This window comes from Schistocerca nitens, chromosome 1, assembly GCF_023898315.1.
Source record: "Schistocerca nitens isolate TAMUIC-IGC-003100 chromosome 1, iqSchNite1.1, whole genome shotgun sequence".
In the NCBI taxonomy this organism is placed as follows: Eukaryota; Metazoa; Arthropoda; class Insecta; order Orthoptera; family Acrididae; genus Schistocerca; species Schistocerca nitens.
The window spans coordinates 1,110,470,942-1,110,488,296 of record NC_064614.1 but is presented as its reverse complement, the minus strand read 5'-3'; the positions used below and the strand labels follow the sequence as shown (position 1 = coordinate 1,110,488,296).

Sequence of the window (17,355 nt, the reverse complement as noted above, 5' to 3'; positions counted from 1 at the left end):
GCACAAAGTAACCTCCGCCACAGTGCACAAGTTAGCTTGCAGACTATAAATGTAGATGCAGCGATCTCGGCATTATTAATGTTACACGTGTTCCCGAGGATAAAGAAACATTCACGGTTTTATTATCCCCCACAATTTTTCCGCACCTGACTTTAGGTATCACAGAACAATTGAATCGACATTTCATATTTAAGTCTGAAACTGTATCTTGTGTAGTATAATTTATTTATATCCCTGAACTTTCTGTTGAAACTTAAGTGCCTGTTGCTAATTAAGTGTGAAGGAAATAGCACAGCTGCTAACGTTTTGCTTTTGACGTTTTGTACTTCCTTGTCTTCAGGACAATAATCAACTGATTACTGCGTGGCAAATGTTTACAAAGTAAATGACGATGTGAAACTACGAAATCGGAAATTTGTGGTAAGTTACTACGGGACCAAACTGCTGAGGTCATCGGTCCCTAAGCTTACACACTACTTAACCTAACTAACTTACGGCAAAGACAACACACATACCCAAGCCCGAGGGAGGACTCGAACCTCCGACGGGGCGAAATGCGCGCACCGTGGCAAGACCCCTGAGACCGCGCGGTGTGAAACTAAGACCCATATTCGCTAAAATAGGGTGAATTACTTTTTTGTTATAGTTTGACGAACCTAACCCAGATCATACGACTTCATGATTTGCTACAGAATTTTCAGGCAAATAAACGTTATTAAAGAGGGAGCTAAGGGTTTTGTGAAGCTCTCTGTGGAGAATTTCAGCTAGAAATAATCATTGATTTCCTCAAGGCAGGAAATCACCTACCACAACCAAATTATTGTCTGCCCATCACTATGAGGGTCCCTGCATCTAACGGACCGTAACGAAAATTTTAAGCGCTATTCAATGTGTGAGCGCAACTACTTCATGAGGTATCATCCGATTTTTCAGAAAAAATGGCCCGCTTATTCTTTTGTTACTACATTTCGATGCTCCTCGGTCATGGCCGGCAGCCGATGTAGCTGACGTAGTATGAATTATTTACCCTTTAACGATCATCGCACAGTATCAGTTTCGGAAAGCGATTGACAGATGCGGCACCAAGAAAGGCATGAGAAGACAGTTGAAGACAGTTTCAAGTTGTTCATATTGCCGCACTGTTTCCTCCTTACAGAATAAGAAGAGGCAGGAGTACACCCAACGGCCATTTCTACGCAGAATCATTCCATTACTTTAGACGCTAGAATCAGGCAGCGTCTCTGGACCGGCTGGTTCGATTAACAAATGATCGCATTATTCGCGAATATTAAACATCTGAAAATTTATACACCCAAAGAAGTGAACACTGTAGCTATTCTCGGTACGCTATCGAACTTAGGCGAGCATGTAAAACAAGGAAAAAAACTTGCGGGATACCGACTGCCCAGTATGTCAACCATCCGGCAGCAAAATCCCTGGAAGACATTACTCGAAAGAAGTTTGATATGCAAGGAAGAAAGCTCTATACAGGAGGACGACAATCCTGTTGCTATAGCTTCGCGGCTTATGAAGGCATGATATGAAGTCAGCCAGTTTTTAAATTTGATACCTTTTTTTCTGTACAACTGCAGGTTCACCAGATCCAGGTGTTGCAGGGACATTTTCTGGCCCATGTGGAGCTACGAATCGTCGTGACTGCATAGCTTCTTGGTGTCCAACACAAGTTCACTCCAATAACTTTAATCTTAGCCAGCTTAAGACGCACACTATCTAGATGCACTTGGTTTCGCGGTATACTTTACTGTAACGTCTCCATTTGATGAGACTGCAGGGGCTCGAAAACTAGTTAATAGTACATAAATCTTATCAAATACGAAAAGCGACTGGTTGCATATCATAGCTACATAAACCCCCAATTTAGGTCACAGCTGCAGTCCGTCATCCATGAATGTTATAATTCTACTCAGCACTACCCACCAAATCAGGCGATATGTACCTTTTACAGTTGTGCGCGCCGTCAGAGTCAAAATACTCCACCTAACGCTCTATTTTGATGTACAGTAATAACACCTAACTTATTAGTCTCAATCATCATTCGTTGTGACAAGCATCTGTTTTCACATAGAAAAACAATCACATGGGATACATAAAATAACGGACTTGTTTTCGTAACCTTACAAACTGCCGTGATTTATTTATTTATTTATTTATTTATTTACTTACTTACTTACAAGAGGAGCTGATCTCCTGATTAGCCGTTTTGAGACAAATGCATTGAAACATTCTCAAGTTGGTGAATAACGCAAACAGCCACAAATACTTTTTAAATGCCTTATTTTACTGCCATAACCGGTTTCGAACTACCATATTCATCTTCGTACGGCAAATTTTTTACACAGATGTTTTGACCAACAGCATGTCATCTGTTCCCGCACTGCACAGGAAAATTGAGTATTTAGAGCAACTATGTAAGTTGTTTCATTAATAAAAATATGCCAAAGTGCTTGCATTTATCTATATATGACGCAAAATAGTTGCATTCATTTACATTAGTTCCAGTAGTTTTTGTGTTTTCCAAGTTGTTTTCCAGGTTGATGTACATGTTGTCTAATTCCACACAGAGTACACATTGTAAATAAATTACTGTGGCACACTTAGTAACGTGTATGATGTGTGAAATTCAATGTGGGAGCAGAGGAGATGCTTTTAGCCAAAAAATCTCTGTAACTAAAAATATTAGCCCTCCGAAGATGGGCATGTTAGCCCGAAACGGGGTATGGCATTAATGTAAAACATTTAAAAAGTATTTGTGGCTGGTTGCGTCATTCGCCAACTATCATTAACGGCCGCGGGGTTCACAAGATCCTACACGGATAAAATAACGCTCTTCAGTGTTTCGATATTTAACAAGAAATTAAGGTGTAAAAATACCTTGAAAATGAAGTGTTATGAGGCTAAATGAAATACTACCTGAAACTGAGTGGTTGGGAAGTGAGATACTTTAGCAAACTATATTTCCTTCCAGAATATTTGAAAGACATGCAGTGGATCCGCTGCGTACGCCACGAAAGTTTGGTGGTACGCCGAAGTTAATTTACAATACAGAGTACGGAAAAAAAATACGTTGTTGCATCATATACTACAACTACTTTTACACTTTTAAAAAGAAAGGGAACATGTAAAATCTTCAACGAAGTAATAATGATTAACGCTATAGTCTTTACGAATAATGCCATGTACGAAGAAAGAGAAGGAAGTCTTTTTGTCTAACAACGAAAGACCATTCCTCAATTTAAAAATGAATTTATTTGCAACGCCATGTCCTGTTGAAACAAAGTACACTTTCAACTTATTGCCAGTAAGTACAGAAAGGCAGTTAACTCTCGTTCGGGAAGATCTAAAACCACCGTCCGTCAACGGCTTTAGAACGTTTTATAACCACAAATTTCATTAAATGTTGGAAGAAAAAGTCTGCGGGTACCAAACATTACGAGTACGATGTATGTTCAGATCCCTCACTTTTCTAACCGCCGATCTATGTACACCGCCAAGTGCGCACAATTCTGGTGAGCAATATTTTTCTTTTATTGTCCAGACTCACTCTAACGGAATCTTAAAATGAATTTTGGCATACTTCTCAACAAACTTGGGGTGCATAGACAGTGGTTTATATTCACTTCATTACAATGTTCTGAATACTATCTTATGTTTGTGATCTGCATCTTTCCGTTGAGAGTGCCGTAAGCTTCCTGATGATACCAATCCCCCACAAGAACAAAATAATTCCCAGCTTCATCGGTCTTTTTTAACCCTTAATTTGCATACGTATTAAATGGTTACAGCACTGAATTTGTCTCTTTGAGAACTGCAGCTCTGCAATCTAAGAAGTACAAAGTAATCGTGAATAATTTAGATTAAAATTACCTCGGTGGTTACAAACCACGTCACACTTAACGAGCACCTTGCGATTGTTCGCTATGTGAAACAGGTTGTCAATCACTTAAAATTTCACGGGAAACGTTGTCTTACTATACATACACGATCTATACACTGCGCGATTATTTTTTTACGCCAACTTTTGCTAAATTACGAAGAAATAAGTTCCATAACCCATAGCAAGAGATAGTATAAAAGACATTTACAGTTACTGCTACTCGCACTTGACAAGAAAGCATAAATAAAAATTTGAACTGTAGCAACAAGTCACATTCTGTTTATATTACACCGAAAAAATTACTTTCGCAGTTCATCGATTTCTGCTATTGTCAGACTTTAAACGCTTCTTCACCGTTGCAACAATTGTGCAATACCTCACGTTGCAACTATCCCTGCTGATTTGATCAATACGCGGATTCTCCATGTTCCAGAACACTCTCAGATCGTCTGAGGTTAGTCGCAACTTTCACCACGTCAAGTTCAGACGCTACCTCGTTTTGCATACCGTCCTCCAATGCTTTGTCAGTCAGTCACACTCACTCACTCACTCACTCACTCTCTCTCTCTCTCTCTCTCTCTCTCTCTCTCTCTTTCTCGACAGAAACAAATCAAGCTGACGCAAGTTTTTAAGGAAACTTACCAATTTAAGTTGCTATTTAGGGGATAATATAAATCTCCAGCGCACTTATCTCTCTTCTAAATCGACAGTGACGTCATGGCCTTGTGATAGTGCCCTACGTCCTTGTTTTAACATTGGCCTACTTATGTGATACACCAGTTCCGCGTACATCCCGGCAAGTGAAATCTGGAGTTTGTTCGTTATACATACATTCACATACTCTTCCGGAGAAAACACTTCGAAGCTTTTACCGTGGGAGGAAACGGGGGGAGGGGGTCGTTCGGTAAAGGTTCAGTCGCATCAGTTGCACCCGTTGGTAACTTTCGCCAATTCTACTGGACCGTGCGACGGAGTTCTACCGACCGGTAACATCAGATGGTTAAAGATTGATCAACGAAATTTTACAGAAAATAGAGAAATTTTGTTTCTAAACTGTGCAGTTATTTGACATGTTTAACATGGAGTTTAATGTACCTTTCGTCTACATGTCTTGTGGAGAAGACCCCGCTGGCGTTACACTGCGATAACTATGAGGACAGGAAATACAAAGGAAGGAATACTGGGGATTAACGTCCTGTCGACATCGAGGTCATTAGAGATGGAGCACATGCTCTGATGGTGTCCAAGATGGAGAGGAGGGGGGGGGGGGGGAGAATCGGCCGTGCCTTTTCAAAGGAATCAGCCCGGCATTTGCCTGGAGCGATTTAGAGAAATTACAGAAAACCTAAATCTGGATGGCCAGATATGGGTTTGAACCGTCGACCTCCCGAATGCGAGTCCATTGTACTAACAACTGCGCCACGTCGCTCTGTGACAGGAAATCTACCCGTGCTGAATCACAGAGCCCTATTAGCACGTAGCGTGGAAACACACTAGCCATTCCTCTTCCAACCTGATGACATATCGCATAACGCGAACAAAGGAGGGCGTAGTGTTGGAGTTAGAACCGAATGACGGAAGCTGGTGTTAGATACCGTGTTCGAGAAACGACTGCCAACCCATAGATTGATGAGTTATTCAAATTCTTTTCTTACTATTCGTTTTATAACTTCAAACGCCTTCTTCTTGCCACAATATAATATTTATTTTGCATTTTATATTTCAAGGCATCTGCAGCGGAAGTTATGTATAACACCGTTTTCTTATAAGTTATAAATTTTATACAGTTCATTGTAAGTAAAAACGAAACAGTGCAATTCCTGAAAAAATTCAACTGAAGTTGTCTTTGATATAAAAAGCGAAAGCCATCTGGAACGTTCTGGAACCTACATAAATATTATACTGTATTACAGCAAGGAAAATACATGTGAAGTTATAAAACGATCATTATTATGCTTTCTGCGGGTTACCCCTGTCCACTCTTAAGCCTGGCTTATGTCGGAGACAGTGGAAGATAAGCGAACAAGTATTCGTAGACACTTCGCCAGTGTCGCTACCGTTCGCTTGTGTCTGAACAAGCGTTTACACTGGAGGGGACGGGAGAGAACACGAAATAACGAACAAATCTGCGTTATTATTTGCTGGCACTAGTAATTGGGACGCAGTATAGAACAGAATATAGTTAGAGTCACGATGCGAACCATGTACTGAGAGAGTATGATTTTGTATGGCGAGCGCACTGTTTTTGATGAAGTAGGCTATATTACGCAAGATTTAAGTTCGTGAATCTGTGCGTAAGTGTGGAAGTAGTGGAGTTAACACTGAATTGCTGCTGCAGTGCTCCTTAGTATTCGCTGGGTTCTCACTGCAACTGAGGAAGAAATTTAAAAACCGAACACTAATTATCGACGACCAAAACGACCTGAAGAAAGGCTACCACTTGCACTTTTGTTATCGGCAACCGCAGACATAGCCATTAGTGGTTGTTACGAATTTCAGTAATCTCAAGTATGTTTCTGATGTGTGCGACATATCAGAAGCATTTCAGGGATTTCATTGACGGGCGTACAAGGTTAGAGTGTGTCAAAATATGATTAATGAAATGTGAAATATAAACACGACACACAGGCTACTTGATAAAGTGTGTTATAAAGCTTTTCTGTTTTAGAGATCACATAACATCAACTCGGGTAACCCATTTTTATTCATAAAAAATCGATAACATGACATACACCAGCCATATAATTACATAGTGAATTCGAACCAAATACGGCAAAATGCAATTCGCTCACGCTCGCTTACCGCTTACACTAGAGAGAAATTTCGTCCTCTGATGCTGTTTCGCCTCTGTTTGCTCAGCTGTAAACCAGGCTTTACAGTACACGTCAGACGGCGCCAGGGATAATAAGAAAGCATTTATGACAGTGTATTGCGCGCATTTTACAGACATCCCCTATAGTGAAAACTAAAAATTATTTTTTAAGGTTGAACATTAAGTTCCTTACTATTTTACAAGGTTACGTAATGGAACACGTGAATATTATTAATGTACGTATGCCAGTCATGTGTTTTAATCGAACATGTACGAGAAACAGAGCACTATAACAGTTAAATATCAGTGTTGTGTGTGCTGCTTCTGTGACAGGAGGAGACTTCAGTTCAGGTGCATCATTCATAAATTTCAGTACATATACTTCGTAAATAGCAATGAAATTTATTTTTCAGTTTTTTTTTTTTACAGAAATTTTTCACTTTAAAGGAATGTGGCACTGAAACGTGTGTAAGGAGCCGTCAGCAATGCTGATAATTTTGTTGTTTGGGGCCACAGTGAAGTAATACTTTCATTTAAAAAGTTCCTCCATTTCACTGTACACATCGTTGATTCGGCCGTACAATTATGACGTCAGCCTCTGTGCGTTCATTGGGCATGATCTGCCTTCTACAAATCGTCAGAATATATTAAACTTTGTTATATAATGGTGTCACGCCATTAAAATGAGAACAAGTTCACAGATTGTCTAGCATTATACAACGAAGTTTAATACATCTGGACGAGGATTTCGTTTATAGGAGTGTGATCATGCCCTACATTATGGTATTTGAAAATGGCCAAAGGCCGAAATCATGCAGCAGAATAAAAGATCTATACCGTCTAGTGCCGGAAATTTCATTAAAAAATATTAGCAATGCGTTTGCATGTTTATAAATGTACTGGAGCTTTACTTAGGATCAGTTGTGGGAGTCTGGTAACGGTATTGGAAAACAGGAAAATTATTTCAATAATGTCAGTTTAGTCGTTGGCCGGTGTTTAATTTCTTATCTTCGTATTCAGTCACGTGCAGCCTAAATATGCCGCGTACCGACAATAGCTTTCAGAGAGCGAGTGCACGACATTTCCGGTTGACGTGAGAAGGAACGTATAGGCAGCAGCATGCCGCCGGCAGACGCGTGTGATCAACGAATGACGTCACGAGCACGAAAATCTCTGACTGCGCAGCGAAAGGTCGAGCCGTAGCGCCACAGAACCGGCAGGAGGCGGCCCGCTAGGCTGGCCGTGGGCGATCCTCGGTGGTGTCGCGATAACACGGCCGCGATACTGGCCAAGGACGGCGTCCTGTGCATACCGGGGCACGCGGCGGAAAGACGGCAAGCAAGAACCGGACAGCAGGCGGGGCCTAATTCCGACACGCCCACCTCTGCTATTGACAGCCTTAACAATGTTGGCGTAGAACACATCGAATAAAGTCTTCAGGAAGAGATTCGGACATTCGGACAAAACGCGTTTTCAATTCCTCAGTTTTACAGAATTGCGGGAAGGGTGGTTCAAAGTAACAAGGAGGGTAAGAAGGTACTTTCTCACGTTATGACTGGGTCGCGAGTGTCTGGAGGCTTCATCTCCTCCGCATACAAATGCAAACAATTCTTCTCTCTTTTGGATGGCGCCTCTAATACTGTCTGTCAAAACCGACTTGAGGTGGTGAACGTTTGAATGCATCGTTTAGCCAAAGTTGACCAAGATGCTGTCACCGAGTTTGACAATGGAGTTGGTAGGAAAGTGACGTCTTTCCCCAGCCGAACTGGTCCACATGTTGCGAGCGCTGTTCTTGTGAAAGCTGCTTGGACTCTTTTCGAGACTGTCCAATAGTTTGGTGCGCAATCGTTACCTGTTGGACGCGTCAAAATATACCGTCTACGAGTCTTAACCTTTCGCATTTCTTGCGTTTCGGCGTTACTGTACGGCGAGAAATTGTACGGAAAACAGCTCCCTTTCAGAAATCGTGCTCAAACTTCGGAACGTATCGACAGTCTCTCTGCTTCGGCTGTGAAGAGCTTTGAGCTGACACTTCATTCTAACGCCGCTTTGGCGACCCGATCAATGAACATCTGAACGTTCCAGTTCCAGATACATCCGTAAAAGCACTTATGCGTCTCATCTCCTGACAACACCGTAGAGATGAAGCAAAATTTCCTTGCTTCCGGTAAATTGATCATCCGGCTTTAAATTTCACTTTACAGCTGGAGAGTGTTCACCTGTCTTAGTTTTGAACACTGCCGTGGTGAATGCGCAGTAGCGAGAATAAAGCGAGGTGCCCTCTCGTGGCGTCCGTGCCTTGTGCAGACCGACGGAAGCAGTACATGTTAAGCTAACGACGCTGAGAAACGGCGCAGCATACCTGTTTGCCGTGCGGTGAGGAGATGACAGGAGAGCCGGTGGCCGGCAGAGCGCGATACTGAGCTTCGCAGCGGGAGGGAGGCGTGTGCGATGCACTGCTCTGGGAGGCCGGCGACGACTGTCTGCGCCTGGTTCCAGAGGTGCGCTCGCCCGGAGTCCGGCAGCGAGCGCCCATTGATCGTACGCTCGGGCGACTGCAGCGCCACGGCGCAGCCGCGGCACGCACGCGTACTGCCAAGTCGAGCGCGCAGCGGCGCTGACCCGCCGAACATCACGACTCCCTATACCGCTACTGTTGCACTCTGTGCACGAATCCCTTCCTCACTCCGTACACATGAAGAAATCAGTAAGCTCGCACGCGAGATACTGAGGATTGCGTGACCAATACCAACATTTTGTAACGCGTAGAAATCAGAATAGCGAAAAATTTAATATCGAAATAGACGAAGTTACAACATTGTGCTACACTTTCGAAACAAAAACACCACATCAGGGGAGAAGCTAGCACGACAAAATAAACGAAATGTGCGAGAAAGCTAGTGGCACTTATCTTTTATCCACCAAAGCTATTTTTTGATACAATAATAATATCCTCTTCAAACTAGTTCCCTTCAGCAGCTATACACCGGCGGAGTCGTCGTTTCCAGTCTTGGCAGCAGCTCTGAAACGCTTCAAATGACAGGGCCTTTAACATGTCAGTCACATTCTTTTGAATGTTCTCCAGAGTCCGAAAATGAAGTACTTTCAAGAATTTTTTCAATTTCGGGAAAACAGAAACGTCGCAGCGACTCAAATCAGGTGAACAGTGGAACAACAGGAATGCAAAAAATTCCGCGATTGAACTGGCCGTGTAACATGAGGCATTGTCATGATGCCACATCCACTTGTCTGCAATGTCACACTCTACTCACCCTTTCCTTGATCCTTTTGTGTGTGTGTGTGTGTGTGTGTGTGTGTGTGTGTGTGTGTGTGTGTGTGTGTGTGTGTGTCCAGCTCGTTTCGAGCCTGCAACATTATCGTAGACAATAACATTTTTGGTCATGATATGTGCTCCAGTTTATCACTTAGCAATAAATTAACGACACAGTTACTATTGTGAGAAAGGCGATTTAGAAGAATTTAATGAACAATGTGAAGTGGTTACCTTCAATATGAGCCTCGCAAAATACCCTTAGACTTAAAAAATATATAATAATCCCTGTTCCAAGAAGAGCAGGGGGCTGACAGGTGGGAATATCACAGAGTCATCGATTTCACGTCATGTTTACAAAATACTGACCCAAACTGTTTACAGAAAAATCGAAAAACTGTTAGAAGTCAACCTCGTGTAATATCACTTCTGGGTTGCAGAGAAATCTTAGGAGGACGCGAGACAATACTCACCTTACGACTTATCCCAGAAGACAGAATAAAAAAAAAAGAGAAACTACATTCTTAGCATTTGTAGGCTTAGAGAGAACTTTTGTGAACGCTAACTGGAGAAGACTTTTGATATTCTGGAGGTATCAGGGATAAAGTACAGAGCGCAGAAAATTATCTGCAACTTTTAAAGAAGCCAGACTGCAGCGGTAACGGTCGAAGAGCACGAGACGGAAGCGGTGGTGCGGAAGGGATGGGTCAGGATTGCAGTGTCTGAGCAATACAGTAAAATTTTACATTTAACAAGCATAAAGAAAATCAAGTGGACGGTCTGAAAGGGAATTAGAGTTCAGGAAAAAGAAATAAAAGGTTTGAAGTTTGCTGTAACATTTTAATTTCTTCATCTACCTATATACAGCCAGCCACGCCACGGTGCAGGGTGTAAGGTACCACGTATCGCTACTAATCATTTCCTTTCCTCACAAAGCGAGGGAAAAACGACTGTCTGGAAGCCTCCACACGAGCCCTAATTTCTCGCATCCTATTTTCAAGGTCCACACGCGAGATGTACGTTGGCGGCAGTAGAATCGTTCTGTTGTCGGCCTCAAATGCCGCTTCTCTGAATTTCCGCACTCGTGCCTTGCAAAAAGAGCGTCGTTTTTCTCCAAGGACTCCCATTTGAATTCACGAACCATCTCCACAATACTTCCTTGCTGATCGAACCTACAGGTAACAAGTAAAGCACCACGCTTCTGAATTGCTTCGATGTCTTCCTTTAATCCGACCTGGTGAGGATCCCAAACACTGTCAGATGGCAAAAGGCCTGGAAGAGCTGCTGAACAAAATGAACAGTGTCTCGAAAAAAGACTATTACACGTACGTCAAAAAAAGTAGAACAGAGGTGATTTAGTCAAAATGAATCGAGTGATACTGAGGGAATCGGACTAGGACACACTGGAAGTAGCTTATGAGTTCTAAAATTTGGGGAGGAAAATCACTGGTGGTAGCCAAAGTAGAGATTATGTTGAATCGACACTGGCCACAGCTCTAAAAGCATTTCTGAAAGTGAGATATTTGTTAACAAGTAATAGAAATCTAAGTGTTTGGTACACTCTTCTGAAGGTTTGTGTGTGGGCTGTAGTCTTGTACGGAAATGAAACGTGGATGATAAGTAAGTTCAGAGAAGAAGACCATTGAAGGTTTTGAAATGGGGTGCTGCAGAAGAACGTTGATCACTTGGGTGGAGGAATAACTAGTGAGGAGGTGCAAAACTTAAATGAAAAAAAAAAAAAAAAATTATGGTGCATCCTGAATAAAACAGGAGATGGCCTTATATGCGTGAAGGTGTTGTCAATTTGGTAACGGAAGGAAGCGGGTGACTGGTGAAAATTTTGTAGGAAGACGAACTTGTGGACACAGTAAGTATGCTGCAGCATTTATGCAGACATTAAGAGACTTGCAGAGGACAGGAGCTTGGAGAGCTGCATCGCTCCTCCGACTAAAGACCACTGCAGGAGCAGGAACAGCAGCACATTCACTTCACCGAAAGACTGACTCCTGCAATGTAAAAAAACTGACATTCGTGCTTACACTTCAAATGATGTAACCTACGACTCTACATGGTGACAGATTAGCCGGCCGTGGTGACCGACCGGTTCTAGGCGCTTCAGTCCGGAACCACGCGGCTGCTACGGTCGCAGGTTCGAATCCTACCTCGGGCATGGATGTGTGTGATGTGCTTAGGTTAGTTAGGTTTAAGTAGTTCTAAGTTTAGGGGACTGATGACCTCAGATGTAAGTCCCATAGTGCTTAGAGCCATTTGATTCAGATTAAGGGAAAAAAACGAAATTTCGCAATCAGGACTTGAATACGGCGCGATGTCAGCCAACCACCGTGTAATCCTCCACCATGCGGCGTCATGCAGATGCGGTATGGAGGGGCTTGGGGTCTGCACACCGCACTCTGGGCCGTTGACGTTTATAGTTTGCAGCCGCTACCTCTCAAATGTAGTAGCTCTTCAATTAGCAACACGACGCAGAGTAAATCCGGGTCAGTCCTGCCACCAAGAAAAAAAATCCTTGACAGTACCGGTAATCGAACCCGGGTGCTGCGCATGACAGCCATCTACACTCACCACTTAGCTACTGAGGCGGACAGATGACTCAAATGACAATTCATTTCATACTCAATGTTTCAATTACCTATTTTCAATGGAAATAGCAAGTTGTGGCGAGTAATTTGACTCCGTACGCTTAAAAACAAGCCACCTCTCGTGTTATGGATACAAGAATGTAAAAAATTAACCTCCGCTGAATAATTTTATTTTGTTTCATCTCTTTATGTACACGAAACTCATTTGCTTCTTTAACGCATCTCTGAATAACAAATTAACGGTCACTTGAGTCATAGAGCTCCGTCAAAAATATGAGAGCTATTCGGAAGAAAGAAAGAATGGGTTGCGAAATTGAATCCACAGTGGAAACTCGATGAAGCTTTGCACATATGTTTTGGGCAATGTGCCTGTATGCCAGTATAGGTAGTGTCAAGTCGCTCTTCTCGGTTCTGAGTGCACGGTGAGCGCGTAAAGATGCCCTGAAAATAGTGTCTCCCGTGAGATTTCGCTCGATTTCATGGAACGCCACATAACGCAACAATCATGCATTTCCTTCTTCAAGAAAGTTTTCGGTCGCACATTGCAGGACATTGAGAACACTTCTGCAGCGTTTTCGATGGGAAGTATTTGATCATCCATCATACAGCCCTGACTTGGCTCTCTGAGTCAGTCATCTCTGCTGAGATGAACCGCTGGTGGTGAAGACGACATCCTGGCATAGACAACAGCCTGCAAACCAGCGTAGAAAATTGTCTGGCAGCACAGCAGGCTGCCTTCTACGACGAGGGTATTGAAAAATTGGTACACCACCACGACAGATATCTACGTGTGTGCGGCGACTTTGTAGAGAAGTAGCTGGAATATGTAGCTAACTGTTGCAAATAAAACAGTTTTGATTTTCACTGAGGTGTCCATTTCGCGATCGATCTTTTCTTACTTATCCAGCAGACCTCGTACTTTATTCAATATGCTGTTTAGGTGTATCTATGAAAGATTTTCCTCTATGTAGACGACGCTTTAAGGTAACAACTAGCACGTTGTATTCGTTTGTTCAGTTCGACCGATACTCGTTTCTAGTGAATTCGTGTCGTTCGGTCACAGATAGGTGACAAACTGAAGCAGCTGCAATGCCCTGAAGCGTCGACGCTGTCCTCGAAAATGTAGTTGCAGCTCCGAAACACAGAGTGGGACAGAAAAAGAAAATGACTGCGTAGCCAAAAAAAAAAAAAGTCTAACTTTCAATGCACAGCTCATGACGAAATCTCTGCAAATAACGTAAGTTCGTCAACCGTCTCAGATGACTAAAGTACTACACATTTTCCACTTCAGTTACCTTCATTATAAAAAGTACTTTTCGGCGTTTCGTCTGCACAATAGTTCTTTACGTGCCCATCTACATCCATACTCTGAAAATTCCCCTCACGGTGTCTCAGGCGAAGAGTGCTTCTGGTATTACTATTACAGCCCCGCCGCAGTTTTCTACTGTTCCGTTCGTAGGCAGTGCGCTGAAAGAAGTACTGCAGATAAATCTCCGAATTATTGTGGTCAGTCCAAAGACAGACTGATGCAGCTCTCCACTGCTACTACATTCTTTGCGAGTTTCCATCTCCGAAAGGTTCCATCACCGAAAAACTACTGCAACTTTCATCCTTCTGTATCTGGTTAGCCGGCCGGTGTGGTCGTGCGGATCTAGGCGCTTCAGTCTGGAACTGCGTGACCGCTGCGGTCGCAGGTTCGAATCCTGCCTCGGGCATGGATGTGTGTGATGTCCTTAGGTTAGTTAGGTTTAAGCAGTTCTAAGTTCTAAGGGACTGATGACCACAGATGGTAAGTCCCATAGTGTTTAGAGACATTTTTGTATCTGGTTACTGTATTTATCTCTGAAGTTGTCTCGACGATTTTTACACTCCTACCCCTACTCCACACTTCCTTCAAACATTAAATTGGCGATCCCTTGATGTCTCAGAATGTGTCCTATCAACCGGACCGATCCTTTGCTCTAGGCAGATTGTTCCACAAATTTGTCTTTTTTCCAGTTTATTCAGTATCTGCTCATTAATTACGCGATCTACAAATCTAATCGTCGATTCCACAATTTATCTGATTTTATCACCACCATCATTTCGGGAAATGCATGTGGAACAAGTTAATACACTGTTCCTTTTGACAGACACTTACAACACGAGTAAGTCTTTTGCTGGGAGTGCAATATATATGGCGAAATATAGACCTCAGCCTTAAAAAGTCGTACTTCATGAAAAACAAAATGTGAGACGACAAATGTTGAAAAACTGTATACAGGAAACGTCGATATTGTTTCCTCCATATGTTTCTTGGTGCACGACGTGGGAAAGAAACGATACTGCACGAACTGGACCGAGACCTGTCCAGTCTCACATCCACAAAATGCAGACACCACAAAAAAGTAAATATCTCAAGGTCAGTTTTGCTTGTTACGACTCCAAAACGAAGTCGATTGAGTGAGTTCCAAGTGGTCCATCGTTTTGAGTCACCTGAACAGACATCTCCGTTGGGTATCATCCACCTAATGATGCTGGTTCCAACACATGACGCTAGTAGCTCGTTGGCTAATATGTGTACGTGTGTGTGTGTGTGTGTGTGTGTGTGTGTGTGTGTGTGTGACTTCAATTGTGAGCACGGTGACTGGTATCTTAACAGGATTGTAATGAATGGTAAAATACAACGGACAGCATGTGAATGGGCTTTACACCCACAAAAGGAGCCGATATCTGCTTGTTGGGAAGCTGTGGAAATCACTCCTCGGAAAGCGAGCGATGGACAATGTGGACCAGGGGAGCCCACAGGTTTCCACGTCAGTAGTGGCGAAATATGTTCCCCACACAAGTGATTCAGAAATGTTGAGGATATTGCTATCTGTTTATCATTTCCTCCTATTGGTTCTGCAGTGCACTTCCAGTGCCTGGTCAATGTTAAGCTAACAATGTAACATAATAAAACGTGTTTTTACATTTCCAATCTTTTTCTTTTCCGTTATTTACGTTATGTTATCCGCGTCGTAAGTCCTGTTCTCTCAATTTAATGCTTTCCTGCCATCAAAAACTTCGTGTGGATAACAATTTCCACATTTAGCGCTTTTTAACTCTAAATCACACGTTGCAACTTCGATTTTCAAATCAATGTATGTGGAAACTACTACTTATTCCTGTTCGCATACAACCTATAGCATGTAACATAAAACTATACACTGTTTCAGAATCTTAATCATTTTGGGTTCAGTGTAATGTACGTAGGTGGGACTTTTAGGGGGCACTTCGCAACGTTTCACCACCTGACGGTACTCGAAACTGCAACAAATCAAAAACAGCATTTGAATTTCTTTACTGTCTTTGCATCTTTATGCCGTTCGGAAGTTGTTTGCAGTTTTGCAGATTTGTGGAACTTTTTGAAACTGGTGAAGGGACAGCTTATGGAAGCGCCACGATGATTACCATGCGTTATAGTCTCAGAAAACCACATCCAACTTAGAAAGCACACCTTTAGCTGCTTTGAAATAAACCAACCACGGATAAAACGACGAAGCCCAATCGGAACGTTCCCCTTATACTACATGTGTCATTCTTTAAATTATAATTTTTGATACGTATCCATGGTCTCAACAAAGTGTTACTGTTGTATTTCGTCTCAGATTTTGTGCTTTTCGATTTCTCTCACTTTCCTTTTCGGTTTTCGTGTGATTATGAGGTGCAAAGCGCTTACCAATATTAATCATTTAGTTATTCTATTCACTACGCTTTTGTACCTCACGAAATTCTACGGAAAACCACATTCGTGCACCGCTGCTTACTTACAGCTCACTGTTGACCGGAAAAATTGAGAGAGAACTTACTTCACTGTCGACAATACTTTCGCGCCGTATCAATCACCTGAGTTTCGTGGCGGCGCATTATTGAGATCTTCGTGCTTAAATGTGATACTTATTCACAATAGCGATTATAAAATTAACTAAATGAAGGGTGTTTTCACTACAATTACTCAATGACCGTCAATCACTACCACATACCCTGGCAACAGTTTAAACGACGACGACGACTTCACACCTCTATCAACAAGGAATAATCAGCGACCAGACAGTTTAAATGAACATCTCTTCATCAAATTAAAAGAAGTATAAAAACAACTGGCTGCTTTCAATTAGCACCTGACAGTTGGTAACAATTATCTGAATTTTTATGTCGTGCAATTGTTTTGTTACATCAGTAGCCATATCTGATTTATGTAGTAGTGGGCACCTGGAGACACGGGAACGGGGACGAACTACACAACACACATAATTGTACATGTCACTGAATATTTATGCACACTGCCACTGCGCTTGTCGTCGTCGTCGTGGTGTGATGCTCTACACAACATTTCTAAGACGAAATTATCACCATGGATGTCCTCCGTAATGGTACCACGTCCCTATGTTATCGTGTCGTGACTCAGTCTATCGGCAGCTTCATTTCATTATAACTTGTTAGTAATGTCTTGTCGACATGTACTGTTTCTTAAGTTATGAGCTACATATTGCTCACAAGCACTAAGACACCGAATATTCTGGCTGCTGAAATGTAAATTTAATTTTGCGTAGATACTTAATTTTTCAAAGATGTTATTTTTAATATTTTACTTAATTTTTTACAGGTGTGTAATGTGCATTTAGGATACGATAATTCATTGTTTAGCGTTGCCAAGAACGAACAATGCACGTACATCTAGAAAAAACGCAGTGATGTTGCACAAGAACGTATTCGTAGATATTGAAAATAAATTGATGGTTCATCCCTTCATTGT

General features: G+C 42.2%; 1 protein-coding gene across 4 annotated transcripts in view; it reads right to left on the bottom strand.

The window, feature by feature from the left end:
* The window catches only part of LOC126198988 (synaptosomal-associated protein 25), a 393,632-nt gene that overhangs the window by 255,889 nt on the left and 120,388 nt on the right, over positions 1-17,355 (bottom strand). For 3 of the 4 annotated variants that reach the window (XM_049935661.1, XM_049935678.1, XM_049935669.1), the window contains exon 1: positions 9,070-9,207. The exons of the other annotated variant lie outside the window; for it this stretch is intronic. The gene's annotated coding sequence lies outside the window, so the exon portion shown is untranslated. Of the gene's footprint in view, positions 1-9,069; positions 9,208-17,355 lie in introns of those variants that run through there. 4 annotated transcript variants of the gene reach the window in all.